The following is a 9,325-nucleotide window of genomic DNA, read 5'->3' on the forward strand; positions in this document are numbered from 1 at the left end:
CAAAAGGAGCGAGTTGTTATATCTGTAAGGCGACTAAACTACTTGTACAGCAGACTCCAGCAAAGTGGGAAAATAGTACAATTCCCAAAAACTACTTTATCTCTAAACTATCTCTTTAACCCAATCACACACATATAGGCTGATCTATGTGATCATCTTTTAATAACAAATGTAATTTTCTTATCACTGAAACAGGTTGGAGCCCCCTTGGGGATGCCCGCCTCACTCTTTGAAAACCTCTAGTATACAGTTTATGGTGTATTGATATCAATGCTGTTGCCGATTCATATCTTCCCCTTACCTTTTATTCTATATTTTGTATAATTACCCTATAGGCTGCATATTACTATTCATTTTGTATATTATTACACCCTGTCTACTCCTGCTTCAGTTGATGATTTCTTATATGTTGCCCCCAGATTCCCCCAGAAAGGGGCATAATGCATGTAAGCTATAGAGTGCTGCAGGGAGGACATATTTTTGTAGGCAAAAACCCAGAAGCACTGGTTCCCTCAGCAATAAAACAAAGGGATTTTTTTTTTTACGGGCAGTAGGTGTATCTCATACGTTCAGAGACCGTGGCGATTATTAAAAGCAGCAATGATAAGCGCCACTACGAGACAAAGGACACATCTTTTGAGCAAACGTACCCACTCACATCCAGAATGAAGTCACAGAAAAATAAACCGAAGAGCCCAATATGATCAGAATGCTAATACATCAATTCACTGACCAACAATGATGTTAACAGAGAGGAATGGAGCTCAAACACGTGGTTTAATAACCACAGATAAAGTCCATGCACACAAATTTCTCTTTTTAGAAGATGAGAAAAATATGATATGGTTTTCTTGGTTGACATCACATCACCCGTTTTCTATAGGCAGAACTTTCATCTGATGGGACGTTACAGTATGTATACAAGTATAAATGTAAATACCATAATCATGTAAGAAATCATGGGCGTGCACTGCATGTGGTGAGTTTTCAGAAAATACATCCGCTGCTCTGTGGTGTTGCATGGCTTAGATTGACACACCACTGAGGGTTTGCAACTCAAACAAAACCAAAGGGGAAGAAAGTGTCGGTGTGCCTGTCGCTGAATCTGACAATGGTGCAAATTAAAGCAATGTTCACACAGTACGTCTCGTGAATGATGCCCTCAAGTCAAGAGGAAACAATTAACTCACCACTGGCATTAAAGAGTGTTAAGACAGGAAAATATTCTCTAACTCACTGCTGTTTAATTACTGAGCATATGTTTTATGAGCAGAAAGGCAAATAAATAAATATTTAAATAAAAAAAGTCTATTGTCTACGACAGTTCGGATGCAACTTTAACTTTACCCAAGCAAGCGCAATTCCAACACCAAGCAACTAAACGAGCACACAGCAAAATCATGTTAGCGGTGCGTAGTGGTGCTGGCAAGTTAGCTACTTCATGCTACTTCATGCTAATGTGACTTCATGCAGACCATATGTCGTTATGAAAGCTGAAACTCCGCAGATTCCAACAGTATAAATCACGCGACAATCTAAACTCACTAGAACCTGCAGCCAAACAGAAAAAAACATCACATCATGCAGCCATAACCTAAACATGATGTCTTACCGTTGTGTTTCTTTCCGACCGAGGGCACTCTAACGCTGCCTATGGCTTCTCCAGGTAATATGGCTCCTTTTTGAATCCATTTCAGCTGTTTGCATTAAATTGTATGGTGTGGAGGAGAACTTGCACGCTGCACTCTTCCAGTATCTAACAGCCTATAAGTGAAAGTACATCTATGTCTATTTGTGGGGGATGGATTTCAGGTTTATTTGGTTGGGGAAAATACAACGTGTATAGAGAATCGAAATAACAATTTTTCTCAATGCAGTGAAAAATAACAAAATATAATATATTTTGTTGTCCTTAAAGCGGTACGACTTGCCGACATATATACAGAGTATATATATATATATATATACACACACATGCAGATACATTCACTGCATACACATACCTAACTGCCCTGAATCACAGAGTGCATATTTTGGCTAAATCAAACACAGGCATGCACTGGTCAAATCAACCAATGCATTGTTTTCTTTGAATGGGAACATGAATAGAGGTCTGATTGACAGATGGTACAAAATGGTACAAAATGGTACAAAATGTACACATATGGCCAATTTGAAGAGTCTGCCTTAACATGCCTATACAACTTCTTCTTCTTCGACTACTGCAGTGTGTGCACAGGTTATGCTGCATTCCATCTCCCTTTACATATACCCAGTGACATACTGATGCATACACCTCTTCAGAAATCTCACAAGTGTTACCTTAACCTCTTGGACCCGAGCGAGCCCCATTTCTTTTTAAAAGAAATTTTAAAAAGAAATTACATTTTTTTTTTTTATCGAAAAAAGTCTCCTCAATGTAATCATGTTAACCATTTTACACACTGCAAACACCATTATAAACTATTCTACTAACTAACTCAGAAGATTCGCCACAATATCATGCATTTTACGCCACAGCGGCAAGACAACAACTCAGAGAATGCTTCATTAATCTCGGGCATAGAGTCTAACCCGGCAAATCACACTGCTAACAACATTAGCATTCCACACAGAGTTCAACGTATCATCCAAATTACTCTCTGTCAAAGCGTTCAGGAGTTACAGCCAACAAGCCACAGAAAGCAAAACTCCCACACTGCGAAAATATTATAACTGTATCATACCTTTGAGTCGGTTTTGAGGGTCAAAACGGTGAAATCCGCAATTATTCCGTAATTAGTAATGTGTTCGTCTGCTAAGTAGGTACGTCTGGAACTTAAAATGGCATTTCTCCGTTCATCTGAGCCAAAATGGTGGTCAGAATGCCGGCGGCGAATCATACAGGGGGCATGGGGCTTGGGGGCTGACCGCGGCAAGGTTTTGGAGTTTTATTGGCTGAAAATTCTGTCAATCACTTCATGGAACACAGGAGTGTGTTCGTTTTGAGCACCTGGTTGTAACGAGTGGTCACATGACAAGATCCGCCCAGCAGAGCCTGAGCAAGGCTCCAGACAAACAGACAGAGACATCCAGGAGAGATAGGATAGGTCAAAATGGGTCAGAATGATGCCACAATGATGCCAAACAGCTCTGTTAGGATAGATTGTACAATATGAGTGGTAAATAAAGTGAAATATAGTGAAATATATAATTATAAAGTATATAAAAGTACAATGGAACAGCTACAAATTCTGGTTCAAAAATGAGAATTTGGCATGTTTTTTTTTAGATAAACACCTATAACTGGGTTTTGCTTCACTTTATTTACACCAAATCTTTTTGTGAGCCACCTGCACCCTTTGTGCTATGAATTGGGAATGTTTTTAGGCTAGCCAGGGCCTCATTTAATAAATTACAGTGCTTTTTCTTCAGACGAACCTGGGAATTTTCCCTGTTTGCTGTGTTTGCTGTGTTCAGCTACTATTAACCAGTAACATATACACAATATTTACTCATCTCATCAAATCTCACAATCCCTAGTGTTATTCAAGCATCAACATTTTTAAAATAGACCTTGTAGTTACAGAATTGTAGTCTCTTTTGTACGGGTTACAATTTTCGAGAAAAGGCCTAAAAAAAGGCTTAGGGTCCAATTAAGCATCACACCAAGATCATTCAAATGGATCCACAGACTGTTAGTAAGAAGTGATGTAGCAACCTTGACATCATTCATTGGTTTGTGGACTGTCGTTGAGTTTGGCATTCAGGCCGTCCGCATCTTTTAGCAACCAGACTCCTCACGCATGCTCACTCATTATTTCCTTGCTGTTATTGTTTGGGGCTGTTAATCATGATATTGGCTGTTTGAATCAGCTGGTGTCTTCTATCCAATAGCACAACGAAACAATTACATCATTAGCCTATCATCTTGCTGCTGTCTCTTTTTAAATATGATTGTCTCTCTACCTTCAGTACGTTCATGCTGCTGTTATGCGCCCCTCCACCTCCCTATCACCGCCCAGTCTTTGCAGATTCATCCGCTTCATCAACTCATCATTCTATCTGCCACCATCATCACCAGTGTCTGGACTCCACGGGGGGGGGGGGGGTTATCTTGCTGCTGCTCAGGGTAGACGCCCCTCGATTTCAAATCTCCCTGTAGAGTCCAAGCACCAAAGACTCTGTCAAGACTTTATCATCACATATCATCTGATATACAATTATCTTGTCTTTATCTGACGTGTCTCCTGATGGAAATGTTTACGATGTTTACTGAAGTAATAAATAAAAAAGTAAAAAATAAAGTGAGAAGTAGGGTCATTTTCCCATAGACTCCTATACAATCTGACTTGTTTTTGCAAGAAAAGGAGTCGCCCCCTGCTGGCCATTAGAAAGAGACGATGAGATCAAATTAAATATTTAAAGCAGTAATTAAATCATTTTACCAGAGTTCACAATGACAGCTACCCTTTAAACACGTCATGTTTGTCTCAGCAGCATTCTTATTTGTCATCGTAACACAGAAAGGGGGATTTAAAAGCATGACTAATGGTGTAGTGGCGAGGTTTTCTGCTCCTCAAGGTCAGCTCACTTCCTGCCTTATCTCATCAGCTTTCATCAGCTGATGAGATAAATCATGAAGGATTTTCTTGTCAGCTGAATACAGGCAGGAAACTGTGAGCAGGGTCTTGCGTCTTCAAGCCGGGGGCCTGGCAACTTTTAACTGATGGTGAAGTAAACAAACAGGCTGTCGGCGAGACTGCCGCGGTCAGAATGATAAATGTCTGAATGTCACCACCTGCGAAAAGGAGACAAAGTGTTCTTGAACACGTCAAACTTTATTTTTCACTCCCGCAGAGATCTTTGATCTTACATTAGCAGGCTGAGAAGAGAAGGACGGGGCTGACAGCGCAGATGGCAGCACTTTAAATCAACAAAACTTTCAGGTCTAAGTGTGTTCAACAGATGGTAAATGAAGCTATTTCTTAAAAAACTGAGTTTTCCCTCTGGTTTGTAATAATGCACAGGTCTTTTGTTCTCTGGATCTTCTGTGAATATCCCCTGATAATTATAGTCCCATGCTAATCTGGGTAAATTGCATCAATTAAGTAAATTGTGTTAGTTGGGTAAATAACGGAAGTTTGTTCAATGTCTGTCGTATAGATTTGTAGCTTTTTTTTGGTCTTTTAGCACAAATGTGTCCGTATTTAAGTGCTCATCCTCTGGGTAGACTGTCAAACAGCTGAAGCGGAAGGAGCTGGGGGAAGTTCTAGGGGTAAATTCAGGACTCATGTAGCGACTCAGAATGAACACCCTTTTGGTAAAAAAGCTACAGCAGCTAAAATGTAATAATGAGCTGGATATTATACTCATGCAGCGTGTTCTGTAGTAAAATGCAGAAATCACACGTTTAATTTCTCCTGAGACAAGAGTCTCTTTGCTCCTGTAGGGTGAGTGTTGGGGATTTCAGGAACAAAAGATTGTCAGGGAGGACAAGGCCAAATATAATGAGGTACATGTTTCTTTTTCTGCTTCATGCTCGACAGCTGATGTATCAAAGACAATCTGATCGATTCATAACGATGTGCATGAGCAGAAAAAAGAGCCGTCGTTCTGTTTACCTCAACAGTATGACAGAAGTGTAAAGTGAAACTACGTCAGTTAACTTGTTAGTGTTGACTGACACGGATGTGTGGGTGTGATCCATCTCTTATTGCTGTTAACTATTCCCTTAGGCAGATGTGCCACAGCAGGATAAGAGTGTGAAGGTTTTTAAGTTTTTAAGTGACTTCATAGATCAGCTCCTCCGATATGGCACTTTACTCAAGCTGTTTATTACAACGGAATTGGTATGAACCTGTTAACAGAATTGAAAAACTTTTAAATGCCATACGCCGATTCAGAAATTGCTTTTTTTCCCCATTTTATAAGCTGTGAATGACAGAGTTGGTCTGTCGGTTCACCACTTTAGTCCAAGACTGAAATATTTCAAAAACAATTTGATGGATTTCCATTATATTTTGTACAGATATGCATGGTCCCCAGAGGATGACTCCTACTGACTTTGGTCAGTAGGAGTTTAAAATTTCAGGTGTATTACCAGATACGTGCAAAACTAATGACATTGGCATGCCCCTCAGCTGTTCTTTGCTTTTTGTGCTAATTAGTAAAAGTTCTGGAAAATACTTAATATTCATTGACATTCCTGAAGTCCTAATAAACAAGAGGACACACACTTAGCATATAAGCTTTTACCACCTCTGTTACTAAGTACAGCTTCACAGAGCTGCTAGCCTCAAACCTTGTTTTAAGTTATGTACAGTCAAATGTGTGTTTGGAATTATTTTCATCCCAAAGAAGGTGTGCACATGATGTATTGTACAAACCGGTGTGCTCCACCCAAATTAATTTAAATTGCAAATTAGTTTGACATGAAATATGTAGGCTTGTCTGTCACAGTCAGTGGTGTTCAGCAGCACACGACCAACAAACAAAATGCCTGCAGGAGCGTCTTTCTTTTCAATCTCCTCCTCTTTGATCATGATTTTCCTGCAAACAACAAACAGCATGTAACATTTTCAAACAGCCGCGATGCCTTCAGTCATTTAGCAGCTTAATATAAAAGTTGATTGACAGGTCAGGGACGGGACTTATTATCTTCTCGTAATAGCCTTGTCGTCATTGTTTGTAGCTCCACTTACACAGCAGGAGGCTTGTCTTAAAGACAGTGACAACAAAGAAAACAATAACATTTATTTATTGATTCATAGGTTATACATTTCATGATATAATAGCGATATATTATTATTGGCAAAGATAATATAATCCAATTGCATTTCTATACATAAATACAAAATCTGAGGTAGGGCCTCAAAGATTGATGACACTGAAAATAAATAAATGCATTTCACATATATGATTTATATATATCCTTTTCTTTTTTTCATTTTTTACATCTCACACTGATTTTAAAACATTTTTGTTATATATCTACTCTATTTTCAAATCAAAAAGATGTCGTGGGTTGTTGGAGGCACATATCTATATCCATAGGCAGCAGTACCTCACATAGAACACGCAGAAATATATGACATTACTCAAGTAATTAGAAATTTAACCTATGCATTCATAGGTCAGACAATAAAGTGCCAAAAAGACACAACAGACATAACAATAGGAATACTTGTACCATATGAGACAGACGATAAGCTATTCTGTGGTGTTATTTTTGAAATACATACAATATTATACCATTAGAGGACATCTATAAGGCCAATGGTTACCTGAAGATGTTTTGTAACGTATTGGCAAACATCGAGGAACACTACATGGGATATGAATGGCAGTATCTCAACCTCCTATACGCAGATGACACATTCCTTTTTTCTTCTAAAGTTTGTTTTCTGTTTTCACTACAACAGTACTCTTTCTTTGGTTACCTATACTGCCCAAAGTTGACTTGCAGGCAAAGCAAATTGACAGTTAATTTTCCTGTTTTTTTTTTCTTTGTCGTCCCTCTCTGTAAGAAGTACAACCCTATGTTTCTTAACATTATGTAGAACTAAAAGCTCCCTGACGAAAACATGCATCGACTTATACTATTGAGAGAGAAAGGAGAAGGATTACTATACATGGACATTGAGTTACAGCAACACAAACTGCACATGCAAGCTCTTCGGTGGTATATTTTATGACGCAATGTGGTTTTAACTGAACCCTAAGCTGTTTTTTTGTTTTTTTCCTCAAACCAAAAGCAGAAAAGCCCAGTAGAAATGGAAAGACAAAACACAGAACGTATAGCTATTTATCTGTGGCCATAAAGGAGATCATTAAAATCTATCTCAGGGCATAAAAGGCTTTTGTCATTCAAGCTCCAAGGAGCATAGTGTCCACTACATCCAACACATGATTTTAAATGCCAGCCTGTTCTCAAGTAAATGGTTGCCATTTTTTTGAGCACATCATTCACAGTTTTAATCAGCTCAGGTTCACAATTGGTGGTCTAAGATCCTCAAGCCCATCACAAAAGAGAAAGTGGAGCATCAGGTCGAGGCATCCAAGGAAAAGGAAATATGGTAAATCTCCTCTGGTTCTTTCAGCGATTTACTCTGAGACTGACCATGCAAACATCTGTTTTCTGACAGTTTAGTGGAGTTCAGTAAAAACTAATACAGAGACAAACACACACACACACACACACACACACACACACGAGCATACACAGACACACATTGTTATCACAAATAGAGCTAAACGCACTAAGTCTTAACAAAAACAACACTGTGGAGTAAGCAAGCTATTTAACAACAGGGCTTTTGTGCTCATTAATTGATTATGCTTTTTTTTTATAACCTCTAAAATCATATCTGTGCTATTTTCATGTCAAGATCATGAAAAGACATGGCTTAGAGAAATGGTTAGGTAGACCCTTAAACCTCTGAGCGACTGTAACTGCATCCATATCTGCAAATTCCTTTCAAACCACTCAACAACATCGAGTGAACGCCTGCAGCGTTAAAAGCATAATAAAGCCAATCGGTTAAGCAACTTTCTATGCAACTTATCCGACTGGTCAAAGCGTGGAATGGACTAATTGCTTCTGAGTGGCAACATAGTGTTACTGTGCAGATAATTGGTTGGCAGCCCACGAAGTAAAAGTTGTCTGCCTGTCATGTCACATTTAAAAAGGCTGCAAAGCCATTCGGACGCCTGCTGGGCTGCACCGGGCTGTTCATTCAGGCTGCTGCGCTGTTACATCTGGAGACTACTTTTTACACACACACTCACAGTAGCTCATTTGTGCTGAAGATGTCTCGACAGCACAACTTAAAGGGACGTTTATGTTCTAAATTACAGTAATTTGACTGATTGTGATGGACCACAGTGTCAGAAAGGTGACCAGAAGGTCCCTGCAAGCCTTTTTGTTTCCTGCATATGTAAAATAAAGCTGGTCAGTGTATCGACGGTCAACAAACTGGCTCAAGTGCCATTGAATTTAAAATGATTAAAAGGCTATTAAGGAAATTACATTTTCTTACTATTGTTTTCCATCTAACTAAAATTTATGTTAGATAAACCAAGATACTTGATTTAGCATTGCACGCGGTTCGTCAAAATAGGTTACCTCACTGTTATAATCATCGCAAGGCGCGTTTTAGCAACAGCAAGCAAAAAGCAAAGTGATGCTGCAGTGAGGTCATCAGGAAGTAGTATCTTGATTCTGCTCCTTTGCAACACACTTGCACACTGCTTCCAATATAGTTTAGCATAAGGATGGCTCTACTCTGTGTTTCCTATGCACTGAATGCTACTATTCCTGCAACTACCGGGGTAGTCGGATGGA

The sequence above is a fragment of the Pholis gunnellus genome, assembly GCF_910591455.1.
Source record: "Pholis gunnellus genome assembly, chromosome: 1".
Lineage (NCBI taxonomy): Eukaryota > Metazoa > Chordata > Actinopteri > Perciformes > Pholidae > Pholis > Pholis gunnellus.